Below are 13,983 nucleotides of genomic sequence, written 5' to 3'. Positions count from 1 at the left end.
AAGGGGAGCTTAGTTTCTAAGCACTGAACAATGCTTGACTTGAGAGTGCTTTTAGCTATCTATTATAGGTAATCTTGCACAATTTTCCTGAAGACAGCACTATAATAAGTCTCCAAATATTTGATAGAATAAGTAGGTGATGAAGAAGAAAGATCACAAAATTTATTTTTATTTATTTATTTTTTAAAGATTTGTTTATTTATTCATGCGAGACAGAGGGAGAGAGAGAGAGAGGCAGAGACACAGGCAGAGGGAGAAGGAGGCTCCATGCAGGGAGCCCGACGTGGGACTCAATCCCAGGTCTCCAGGATCACGCCCTGGGCTGAAGGAGGTGCTAAACCACTGAGCCACCCGGGCTGCTCAAGATCACAAAATTTAGTCAGGATTCCAGCCTCTGTCATTTTCCAGCCGCATGACCTCATAAAATGAGATAATGCATGAAGATGCTTTGAGAACTGAAAAGTATTTTGGTTATTTCTTATACATGATCAGAGAAGTCAACTTTTTTTTTAAAAGGTCAAATACAATTCACATTAAAGCAAGAGATGAGGGCTACTTTGGAAGAGTTGTATGTACATTTCCTGATAATGTGCCACACATTCCCAAAGTCCTATACCCCAACCCAACTTTTATGATATTGCTTACTAAGTACCTGTACCTGCTAGGTGCTATATACTAGGTTAACAGCCATTTCACAAATGAGGATATTGCAGCACCCTGATGTAAAATATTTTATAGAAGCTCACAGAAGGATGAGGTCATTTTATTTTATTTTTAAATATTTATTTATTTATTTATTTATTTATTTATTTATTTATTTATGATATACAGAGAGAGAGAGAGAGAGAGGCAGAGGCACAGGAGGAGGGAGAAGCAGGCTCCATGCCGGCAGCCTGACGTGGGACTTGATCCTGGGACTCCAGGATCATGCCCTGGACCAAAGGCAGGCGCCAAACCACTGAGCCACCCAGGGATCCCCGGATGAGGTCATTTTAGACAGGCCTTTCACTAGAAGAGGAAAGAGGAATAATATTGATAACAATGCAACAATAATAACAATAATAGCAGCAGACTGAAATCCTGGTACTTTGGCACTTGGTCACATATTTTACATGCATTATCTTGTTTAATTTCCCCAACAACCCTATGAGGTGAGTTTTAGTCAATCAGTTTTTTTTTGGTTTGGGTTGTTTTTGTTGTTGTTTTGTTTTTGTTTTTTAGAAGAAGGGGAAAGGGCAGAGAGAGCATCATAAGAGCATCCTTGCTGACCCCAGAGTCTTATGTGGGGCTGGCTCTCATGACCCTGAGATCATGACCTGAGCCAAAATCAAGAGTCGGATGCTTAACCTATTAAGTCACCCAATCACCCCTAGTCACTTAGTTTTAAAGTTGAGGAAACTGAGGTTCAGAGTCTTTAAGGAATGTGCGCAAGGAAATTCTGCTGGGTTTGAAATCCATCTGTTCTTAAGACCTTGATTTTCACACTATGTTCAACTGCCTCTCAGAGTAGAGCAGGCCTAAGAACCAAATCAATGAATTCATCAGTATCAAATTTCCAAAAAAAGTTTTCCCTAAAATTTAAATAAATTTAAGCCTTTATCAAAATTTAAGTACTGAAAAGAAAGCAATCTTACATAGTTGTTGCCCTAAAAGTTTCTGTAGTGGCTTAGACTTATATTGTATTTAAATGGATTAAAAAGATCCCAAGATCTATAGTTAAAAAAATCACTAACTGCATTATTCCCACCAAAATTGTATCATTTTCTGTAATATAAAAAATAAGTTTACCTGATTATTCCTTTTTCTGATCCTCTCTTACTGTCCTTAGGATACTGTATTCATCTTCATATAAAATGACCCAAGTAAAGAAAATAACCAAGATGATGAAAGGGAATCCTTTTGTTTTCTGGAATGTGGTTGACCTAAGTCCCTGAAAAGAATGTATAGAGGATTAAGCTTATTTTTCCCCAAATTGTGCTTCATAGTTCCTGCCTCCCAGCAAGACTAGCTACGTCATTGGTAGGGTCCAGTGCAAAATGAAACCTAGGGTGCCTTGTTCAGAAATTAAGAATTTCAGGGGTGCCTGGATGACTTAGTTGGTTCAGCCCCTGACTCTTGGTTTCAGCTCAAGTCATGATCTCGTGGGTTGTGAGATGGAGTGGGGCTTCACACTCAGCAGGGAGTCAGCTTAAAGATTCTCTCCCTCTGCCCCTCCACCCACTCTCCCTTTTTCTGTCTCTCTCTAAAATAAATGAATAAATCTTTAAAAGAAAAGGAATTTCAAGATAGCAACAGCAGATCATAAATAAGCATATAGAGCTCTTCAAATGGGGGTCCTTATGCAGCTGCATGGGTCACCAGCCCATGATGCCAAACCTGCTGCTACATACATTTGTAATTCCAGGAATACAGCAGTAACAAACTTAGCTCAGTGTAACTAAAGGATAAATAATTTGGTCAGTATAGAGTTGGCCCTCTTAAGTTATGCTTGACTAAGGAGTCCAAGAAAGATATCTGAAGCTTTTGTTATCAGATTCACTTTAGGCGTTTTGTATCTGGAACAAGAGCTTCACAGGTGTATAAGTAAGTTATTTCCTTGTAAAAAGCCAGTCAAAAAAAAAAAAAAAGCCAGTCAAGTGTTTTATTTAAGTCAATAGTTCTATGGGATATTTTCTAGCATAAATGTAATAAGGTAGAATAATAATATTGATTTTTTTCCTGAAGAAAGAGTATATTTATATTTGGCCTACGATCTTGGTAGCTACCATTGCTTAGTGGACTAGCTGGAATCTAACCCAAAAGAAGACTGAAGGGCCTGGGTAGGACATGAAACACAGCACTTGTTTTAGGGTTTGTCTCTGCTTCTGCACATTTGATTACCCACAGACCAGTGAAGTAAGGAAGGACATGGGGGAAGGTGAAAATCCAAGAATAGTACATATCTTCTTTGTGGGATTTTTGTTATTTAAAAAAAAAACATTTAAAATTTGCAGTTTTGTAAAGGAGATTTATTCTGGAAGAATAGCTTAAATAGAATACATTTTAATTACTGGCTAGTAAAGAATATAAAAAATGTAACTTTGAAATACATCGTCTCCCTTCTCTCCTTCCATGTAAATTTTCACTTAGGGCCCTTAAGATAGAAAAAGGAAGAAAAAAAAAACGTAACTTGAAAATGCAAAAAAACAGACATTTGATGGAACCCTGAAAAATAATCAGTCTCTCTGGTTTAAAACTTTTAAAAGAAGTGATCAGTTTTCCTTGGGTGGGTAGGTCTAGGGTGGAAGTAGAGAGAAAGAATGCTATAAAACTGTCACCTAGAGAAATGATCCCTTCCTTTGCAGTGATTTGTATACCAGGACTGATGGTCAAGTCCGCTTGTTAAATGCCATCTTGGGGGGCGCCTGGGTAGCTTAGTCAGTTAAGCATCTGACTCTTGATTTCAGCTCAGATCATAATCCCAGGGTCCTGGGATTGAGTTCCATGTCAAGCTCCCTGCTAAGCAGAAAGTCTACTTCTTCCAAGTTTCCCTTTGCCCTTCCCTCTGCTCATGTGCACATGCTTTCTCTTTCTCTTTCTTTCTTTCTTTCTTTCTTTCTTTCTTTCTTTCTCTCTCTCTCTCTCTCTCTCTCTCTCTCTCTCTCTCAAATAAATAAATCTTTAAAAAGCCATCTTGGAAAGCAGAATAAAGTGCCTTTGAAAGTATAGAATACAGTCAATAAGATAAGCAGCAGGTCAAGCACCACAAGTTTTCAAATTTAGTGAAAAAGAAAAAATAAAGGGGTACTTTTAGAAATAAGGGAAAAAAACTGAGGGAAGGATTCCTGCATACAAAAGCACACCACTCAGGGAAAAGCTAAGAGATTACCCATAGAAAACACAATTTAGGGAAAAAGATTAGAAGAAAAATATAAATTTCTTACAGGGTAGAGTGCATGTCTCTACAGGTACCCAGTGTAGAAATATCAGTTTGAAGTACTCAACAAAACTGAGTTTCGGACTTGAAATACATAGTGAATTTGGTGTTTCAGAAGGACAGTTTCTTGGAATTGCCATAAAATTGAGGTAAAAGTTGAGTCTGGACTCACATTATAAAAATTATATACCTTTGTTAGTGACTTCATTTTCTGTGGTCGGATATATTTATCTTATGTGTATTCATTCAACAGAACATTTATTGGGCATGTACTTGGTGCTGGGCACTGGGCTAGGCTTGGGGATGTGAAGGTGATTGGGAAGATAGGGAAGGACAATGGCTCCTCTACTTGTCCTAGATTCTCAGCTAGAATTCTGTAACACAAGACTGGTTAATAAGAAAAAAGCATATAAATTTAATGTAAGTTTTATGTGACACAGGAGCTCTCATAAGGAAATGAAGACCCAAAAAAATAGCAAGACCAAAGTGCCTATTTATTTATTTATTTTTAAGATTTCATTTATTTATTCATGAGAGAGAGAGGCAGAGACATAGGCGGAGGAAGGAGCAGGCTCCATGCAGGGACTCGATCTGAGACTCAATTCCTGGTCTCTAGGATCAGGCCCTGGGCTGAAGCCTGCGCTAAACTGCTGAGCCACCCGGGCTGCCCCAAAGTGCCTATTTATTAGGTTGAACGAAGAGAGGCAGTTGTGGAAAAGTAACTAAAATATATGGGAAAAACTAAAGAAGAGTCTATTTTTTAATGATTTTTATTTACTTATTTGAGAAACAATGAGAGAGACATTGTGAGCACAAGATGGGGGAGGGGCAGAGAGAGAGAAGCAGACTCCCCACTAAGCAGGTATCCCAAAGTAGGGCTCGATCTCAGGACCCTGAGGTTCTGACCTGAGCCAAAGGCAGATGCTTAACCAACTGAGCCACCCAAGTGTCCCAAGAAGAGTGTATTTTAATAAGATCTCTTTGTACACAATTCTGTCTGCCACAGCTTCTCACTTCTGGTAAGAGTGTATCTTTCTTCTTGGTATAGGGAGGACATCTTTCATATGAGATCTTTATCTCTTGCTTTCAGGAAGAAAGGGTAGATGTCTTTCTTGTACCTGCTGTTTTTCAAGTGCCTTTAGCTCAAAGTAATCCTTATGCCAAGAGCATATTTTGAGGTGGCAGATTCTGCCTCCTTCAAGGGGAAATGACATACAAAGCTGTCATGAAAAGACAGTGTGGTAAAGTGCTGTAGGGTGGCATGCATATGGCACTGAGAGAGAATCCTTACCCAGAGTAAGTTATGTGAATGCATGCATGAAGTGATGTTATTTGCACTACCTCAGTTCACTCTAGACAGAATGGTGTAGGATGAGCAAGAGTTGGCTATGCTGGCAGTAGGTAGGAGTGGTGGTGGAGGTGGTAAGCATAGGCAAACTGAGAAGGCACAGAGATGAGAAACAATGTGTTAGTGCTGTGACCTTGGAACCATTAACAGTCTGTTGCTTTTGGAGGATGAACTGTCAGGCAAACACTGATGAGATGTGGTCTTAGAGAGGAAGCAGGGCTTGTTGAAAGCATGGAGAAATGGAAGCATTTCAGTAGCTTTAAAAAAATTTTTTTTAATTTATTTATTTGAGAGAGAGTGAGTGGAGGGGGAGGGAGAGAGAATTTGAAGCAGACTCCATGCTGAGCCCAGAGCCCTGTGGGGGGCTTGATCCCATGACCAGGAGATAACAGCCTGAGCTGAAACCAAGGATTGGATGTTTAACTGAATAAGCCACCAAGGTGCCCCTATGGAAGCATTTCAAACAAGGATAGGGTAGGGGTGGGGGTCCTGCTGAAATTTTCGTGTTTGAGAGTTCACTTTGGCTGTACTACTGAGGATAGGTTTGAATAGGATTCATCGGGCGCTTGGTACCCTAATACAGGGAGAGATGGTGAAGGCCTAAAGAAGATAGTACCATTAGGAAGCAAAATAAGCAAGACTTAGTAAAGGTTGGATATAGGAGCTGGGGGAGGGGAGGATAAAACAGAATATGACTCCCAGGTTTTAGCTTAGATGACTGGATATTTATGAGTCCCACAAACAAAGTTACAGAGTACAAAAAAGGAACATGTATGACTTGGTCAGGGTCCCCACAGGAAAGAGGAATCATGCTTAGGTTGAGTAATTTGAGGAGGGTTTAGTAATTAAGTTACTTACAAAGATATGGGTAGGGTGTAAAGATCTCGAGGAATAAAGTAGCCTCTTGGGACTAATAGTGGGGTGGGAGAAGGAATGCTGTGACCAATCCAAGACCTGGAAGGAAAAGCTACTGGAACCTTGAGATAGGGCTGTCTGTCAACTGTGGCCTCCATCAAGGAACAAGGGAAGCATCTAGTTCATTGCAGCCCTGTAGGGAGATAAAGAAAGAAAGCTAAACATTGACCTCATTTTGGGCTCTCCCTCGGCTGCCATTGGGATCTCTCATTGGCCAAGCCCAACTGGAAGTAGAAGCAGAGGGCAAGAAGGCCCATAAATGTAGATAGGTGGAGTTTGGGGTTTATGAGGGCTATCTAGAGCTCTCTAGCATAGCATAGGGAGAATGGGCTTGGAGACAGAATTGCCTTGTGTCTGGTATTCACTACTTACTAGATATGTTGACTTGGACATATTTCTTAACTTCTCTGTGCTTTTAGTTCCCTCATCTGTAAAAGAGAAGATAATAATAATACCTACCCCCACAAAGCTGTAGTAGACTATAAAGGACTTAATATATGTATTTAGAATGATGCTTGGCACACAGAAATCCATAAATATAAATATCTGCTGTTATTATCTGTTCTCCAAATGGAAATACCAAGTCAGCAGGTGAACATAGGAGTCCGAAAGTCAAGGAAGAAAGGAAATTAGATTCAGATAGTTTTGAGAGAAGTTATGATCCTGAATGAGACCACCCAGAGAGAGTCTAGAGTAGCACTTTCAGTAGAAATGTATTTTTAAATACATATGAAATTTTAAATTCTGAAGTTAAAAAAAGAACTAATGACATAAAAAAACTAAAGAGAAACAGTTGAAATTAATGTTGGTAATATATTTTATTTAACCCAACATATACAAAATGTTAGCGTTTCAGTACGTATGCAGTAAAAAAAAAATGATGAGAGACTTTTTTTCTGTACTAAGTCTTTGAAATTTGGAGTATATTTTCTGCTTATAGCATATTTCAGTTTGGACTAGCACATTTCAAATGCTCAAGAGCCACATGTGTCAGTGGCTCCTGGACAGTACTGGGCTAGAGTCAGAAAAGAAGTAAAACCAAGAAAAGTCTCTGAAAAACACTCATAATTAAGGCTCTGGGCCAGGACCAAGAAGCTAGAAAGAAAGAGAAAAAGTTTTAAGAATCCTGAGAGTGTGGTGCTGCAGACATACAGGTTATAGAGCTTTTAGTAGTTTTATAGTTTCAGATACATCAGCCAGTCCTATAAGAACAAGTCTATAAAATGCCCACTGACTTTGGCAAACCAAAGTTTGCTGGTGACCTTGGAGGGAATTGTCTTCATAAGAAAAATGGTAGCCAAAGGATGGATAAGAATGGATTGTATAGCTGTGTTAGAAGGAGAGCTGAGGTCATGAGAAATTTTAGAAATTATTAGGGAGGAAGAGCATATACCAGAGATTCTCAGTTTTACATCTTCAGGAAGGACAAGTTCAAAGGCATCATAATCACTCACATACCCACTCACTCCCTCACTCTCTATCCCTTCTTCTGGACATCACTTCTGTTGCAGTATCCTTGCTTCTAGTTGTATTGTCTCACCCATCTCCTTCGTACTTGTACCAGAGAGATCAAATTTGGTCACCAAGTATCATTAATGCTAGAAATTATTTGTCTGTCTAGCAAATTTTTAAAGCAGCCAACTTGTACATTTGTTCTTTAGTCATCAATACTCATTTTGATCTTTATCCTTTCCATAAGCCTCTTATTTCCACATTGGGATCCATGTGATTCTACAGATGAAGCATGTGACCTGAGCCATTCTACTCCTTTGACACATAGGTTGATTCCTAAGCAATATTTGACCCAATCCTAACAATTACAGGGAATCTGAAGTTCTACCTGTGATGTTAGAACAAGGGTGTTCTTTTACCCTCTAGATGGTGTAACATGCAGATATGAGACCTAGAATTATTACAGTTGTACTTACTCCATGAGGAAATGCAATCTGAGGATAAAGTAAATACAGGGAGAGGCAGAACCAAGAAAATCACAGAGAAATGAAGCCAGAACCCTAATGAGAAGAAATTAGTTCAAGCCATGCCTACGGTCTTTCTCGGGGAATTTTCTTACATGAACCAGTAAGTTACCTTTATTTTTTAAACCAGGTTGAATTGCATGTTCTGTTATTTGCAGTCAAAAATATCTATCCCAAAGCTTGCCATGTGCCAGCGTTTGTGCTAGAATCTTGAATCATTTTACTACTTAAAATCCTTTAACGATTCTCTTTGTCTATAGTGATGTTGATAATTAGCATAATCACATACAGCACAAAAATCTGAGTTTCTTTTTAAGAGGTTACAAGGTCAACAATGCCCTCCATAATATATAGCCTTGCCTACTTGTTCAGACGCATCCCCTGGTGGCACTTTATCCATTGATAGTAATGAACTGTTTATAATTCTCCAAACATGTTCTAGAGGTTTTAAAATATGGTCACATGATACTTGGAATTCCTCCAATTACGATGTGATAAATATGTCTCATTCCCTTAAATCCATATGACTACATTGTGAGTTTATGACTACATTGACCAAGGGATTATAGCAGAGTGATGCTTAAGTGGCTTCCAAAACTAGATCATTAGAGTTGTGCAGCTTATTCCCTCTCTAGATAAGCTTCTTTCCCATATTGTGGGACTCTTGACCCACATGGAGACGTCATGTGTGATCCTCCTATCCATAGTCCCAGTTGAGCCCAGGCTTAGAGTCATCCTGACCCAAGCACCAGAACGTGAGTGAAGAAACTTTCAGATGACTCCAGTCCTCTGGCATCTGAGCCACTCATAACCATTTATAGATTTCTGCAATGTTTCTAGATGAAGCCCAAGACCTCATGGAGCTGAGATAAGCTGTTCTTGCTCTCCTCTCTGAATTCCTGTTTCACAGGCCAACAAACATAACAAAATGGTTATTATTTACACTACTGAGTTTAGGATCTTTTGCTATACACCAGGAGATAATTAGAACAGATTTCAGACTTTCGTTGATTAGAATTTACATCTATGTGGCAGTAATACCCTTTCTCCTGTTGCTGAGGCAAATCTTTATCTCTGCCACCTCGTTGAAGTCTTCTTTCAACTCTTCAACAGGCTTATGTTTTCTGTCTTTTGTGTTTTCATAAATGCCAGCTTATAAATTATCTTGAAGAATTTTAATTGCGTCCTGTTTCTACACTGGAGTATAAAGTATTTGAATGTAGGAGCATGTCTTTTTAACTTTCTATCCTCAGGGTCAGATTGCAGTATCTATTACACAGTAGTTGTCTAATAAATACAATAAAATGATATTTTTCTGCCAGAAGTATTACAGAGTTCATGTGTAGCACTGTCAAGGACTGTGAAGGGTCTGAGGTTTTACCCTATGAGTTGGGTAAATACCCAGTCCTTCCCTTCTGTGTTTCTCCTTTAATCTCACACTGCTGCTCTCTCACACAACACTTCTAACACCAGATGCATGGGATTTTTCCCCACAGCTAGCAATTCTCTGTGACACAAGATGGGTATCCTAGAATTTAACTCAGCTATGACACCAGATCCCACAGGTTGAGGGATCTCAGTCCCATGAGACCATCACCCACTTCAGATTCCAATTGCAAGTAGGAGATTGCAGGCTATAAATTGGAGGTCCCCAGGATCTCATCTGCCTTTGATTTGGTTATTTGCTAGAATTGTGCACAAAACTCAGGGAAATGCTTACTTAAGTGTACCAGTTTATTAAAGGATATGATAAAAGACACAGATGAATAGCCAGATGAAGAGATATGTAGGGTAAAATCTGGGAGGATCCCAGGCATAGGAACTTCTGTCCCCATGGAGTTGGGGTACATCATCTCCTGATGTATGGATGTGTTCATCAACCTGAAAGCTCCCCAAATCCCATACTATTGGGATTTTATGGGAAGCTTTCTCATGTAGGCATGACCAATTATTAACTCAATTAGTAGCCCTTTACCCCTATCAGTAGAATGCGGGGGGTGGGGAGGAGGGTGAAGCTAAAAACTTCAAGGTTCTAATCATGACTTGGTCTTTCTGGTGACCAGAAGCCATCCAGGAGACCAGTCAGAGTTCCCTCGTTTTATTCTAATAAAAAAGATGCCCCCAGTGCTCTTATCATTTAGGAAATTACAAGGGTTTTAGGAGGTCTGTGTCAGAGCCTGAGGGTAATGACCAATATAGATATATATTTTTTTCTGTTATCTCATTAGCCTGCCACAATTTCATGGATGTTGGCAGAAGACATGAGTTGTCTTGATCAGAGACCAAAGAATACATTATTCATGACAATAGTGGTAGCTAGATTGTTGGCATTTCTGCCCATTCTCCAAGGGCCAGTTCCTACTAGGTGATGCACGCAGGAACAGGTGATACCTGAACATGTGGTACACTGAATTATAGGAGAGGAACCCTGAGCATAGGGAACCTGAATCTTTCATAAAGGTCGTTAAACCTACCTGCCCTTTGCCTTGGAGAGAGACATTATCTTGATTATACTGGACAGTAAACAAATCTGCCCTCTGCTGTGGAGGAAGAGACTATGTCTTCCAAGGCTGTTTGTTCAAATGTCCTTGAACAGGTAGTCTGAAACAACGGGAATCATTCTGCTGGCAGGATGAATAGAAATGTGAGAGATGCAGGGATATTTGTCTCCCCAAAACTCAGAAGAGATATCAGTTATATTAGTTATTTTTCATATCATAAAACTCTTCAAAGAGAAGGTGATACTTAAACTGAGTCTTGAAATATATGAGTAGACATTACCAGGTAGATGGTATTAGTAGGACCATGAAGTAGGAGTAATTTGAACAAAAGTGTAGAGGAATGATGACTTTGGAAAACTGAGGATGGTTTGACATGGACACATTGTAGGGCGTAAGAGAGGAAAGGGTCTAATGTGAGATAGATGAGGAGGTAAGCCAGAAGCAGCTCACAGAAGGTCCTCTATGTTGTGCTGACAGATATATTTACTTTATCCTGTAATAAACAGGGAGCCAGTCAAGGTGTTTAAGCAATTGAGGCATGTGATCAGATTCCTTTTTAGAAAGATACATCTAGCTGAGACAGAAAAGGTATTCTGGGCAGAAAGAACAGTGTGGATATAATGGAGACATTAAAGTGCCAGCAAATTGAGGGAACTGTAGCAGATCTCTGAACATTATGGTCAATGCAACACTCATCAAAGTGAATATTTATTAAGAGTGATTTAACAACTTTCAATCAGTTACCAGGTGCCAATTGTTAAGCTGGGACATAACCTGGGGAAGTCTAAGGCTATGTCATGTTAAATTAGGCTAAGCTAATTTATGTCTGAATAATCCATAGGTGAAAGAAGAGAGTCAAGTTGGCAATTAGGTGTTCTCTTAACTGCCTACTTTGATTGATTGTGATGGGCCACCTGGAACATGGTGTTAAGAAGCATTTTCGGCCCAATTCCAGGCTCAGTGGAAAAGAGGAAAATCCTTACTTTTTGCTACAGGTAAAACAATAGTGAGTAACAATGCTTGCTGGGAGTAGGTTGGGGTCAGGATTTGGCCCAAGCTTATTACTGACAAATTGAAACGTATACAGGGGTTGGACCATGTGGCAGGATTAATTGTATGACTATGGGGAGGTGATGAGGTATGTTAGGTGGCAGAAGTGCACAGACAAGATGGAAATGGGTGCTTAGGGTGTATATCCAAGATCTAGGCCCAAAATAATCACAACAACCAGCTTGGGGATGGAGATGCTGTCAGATTATACCAAAGGGAATGAGCTATCAATGGAAGATTTTCTTTTTTAATGCAGTGACTTGGGTCCTATTGTTCCAGATCCAGCATTTTAATCCTGGCGCTTGATGGCAATGGATACAAGAGTGACAAAAGATGAGGGTGTCATGGTCAGTACCTAAGGAGGCAGAGCATGTGTCTCCTTTGGTTCAGGATACTTTAATTTTTCTTGAGAGTAAACATTTTCATAATGTGAATTTGCAGTATTCAATGATATTTAATTCTGTTATAGAGAATAAGAAAACAAATGAGATGGATGAGACTCAAAGTGTGTCAAATGGCTTGCAAGATATATATAAAATTAATTAGATGGGTTAAGTATACAAAGTAAGTTACCTAAAAGACATGTTAAAAAATAGAATAGTTGGGATATACAATAAGAAGTATATATATATACTTTTTTGGTTCTATATATATATATATATATATATATATGTATATATATATATGCATATATATGAAAGGTAGAAGTACTAAAAGGCACAAAATATTCATGACATACTAAATAAACTAAGGCACATGAAGCACTCAATATTCCATACTGAGCACTCTATTTTGAAGTACTCAATATTAAATCGGCCACTCATTGATGATATCATTCTGGTTCTATGTTACCTCTGTTCAAAAAAAGTTGCTCAGGGATCCCTGGGTGGCGCAGTGGTTTAGCTCCTGCCTTTGGCCCAGGGCGTGATCCTGGAGACCCAGGATCGAATCCCACATCGGGCTCCCGATGCATGGAGCCTGCTTCTCCCTCTGCCTATGTCTCTGCCTCTCTCTCTCTCTCTCTCTGTGTGACTATCATAAATAAATAAAAATTAAAAAAAAAAGTTGCTCAGCAGGCTAGTTGGTATGCTATGTTCTTTGTGTTGCATCACTCAAACATGTGTTTGTTCTAGTCATCTTCCATCTTCTAGGCTCCTTTCCTTAAACCTGATACTGATCCTCAAACTTCACCATCGGGGAGAAGGCTGATAAAGGAGAAAGATAAGAAATATGAACACCATAACCCAGAATGCATGTAGTGTGGTCCTTCCATCTATTCAAAACTTTAAACATGTCACTCCACTTTTTCTGGCTTGCATAGAGTCTGATTAGAAATATGCTATACAGTTGACCTTTGAACAATGTGGGTTTGAACTACATGGCTCCACTTATATACAGATTTTTTTCAATAAGTACAGTACAGTACTATAAATGTATTCTCTCTTCTTTATGATTTTTCAAATACCATTTTCTTTTCACTAACTTTATTGTAAGAATATAATATATATTATATATAATACAAATAAATATGTTATTTGTATTATACATATATTGTATGTATAAAGATATATTTATGTTATTAATAAGGCTTCTAGTCAATAGTAGGCTATTAGTAGTTAAGTTTGGGGGGAACCAAAAGCTATACATAGATTTTCAACTGTTCAAGGGGGTCAGTGCCCAAAACTCCAATGTTGTCCAAGACTCAAATGTACTATGATTCTTATGTAATGTTTTTTTCTCTGATTTCAAGATTTTCTCTTTCTTTCTTTCTTTTAAAAATATTTTCTCTTGGGACCGCTCAGCGGTTTGGTGCCGGCCTTCGGCCCTGGGTGTGATCTTGGAGTCCTGGGATTGAGTCCCACGTCCGACTCCCTGCATGGAGCCTGCTTCTCCCTCTGCCTGTGTCTCTGCCTCTCTCTCTCTCTCTCTCTCTCTCTCTCTCTCTCTCTCTCTCTGGGTCTCTCATGAATAAATAAATATAATCTTTAAAAATATATTTTTTCTTTATCTCTGGTTTCCAGTAGTTTAAATATGATTGTGTGGTGTTTGTATTTACCTAGTTTGATGTTGCCTGAGCTTCTCTAATCTGTAGGTTGAGGTATTTCATTAATTTTGGAAAATCCTCTGCCAGTATATCTTCAAATATTTCTTCTGTCCAATTCTATCTTGTTCTACTGGGATTCCAAATATAAGCATGTTCCCCAGTTTGATATTGACCCATAGTTCTTGAATGGTCTATTCTATTTTTTTAAAACATTTCTTTCCTCTTTGTATTTC

The 13,983-nt window shown here is 38.9% G+C and overlaps 1 protein-coding gene across 1 annotated transcript in view; it reads left to right on the top strand.

Moving 5' to 3' along the window:
• LOC112921937 (uncharacterized) overlaps window positions 1–13,983 on the top strand; it is a 63,144-nt gene that overhangs the window by 37,693 nt on the left and 11,468 nt on the right. The window lies entirely within an intron of this gene.

Source organism: Vulpes vulpes, chromosome 12 (genome assembly GCF_048418805.1).
Source record: "Vulpes vulpes isolate BD-2025 chromosome 12, VulVul3, whole genome shotgun sequence".
Lineage (NCBI taxonomy): Eukaryota > Metazoa > Chordata > Mammalia > Carnivora > Canidae > Vulpes > Vulpes vulpes.
The sequence above is the reverse complement of the archived record's forward strand: the minus strand, read 5'-3'. Positions and strand labels throughout refer to the sequence as shown.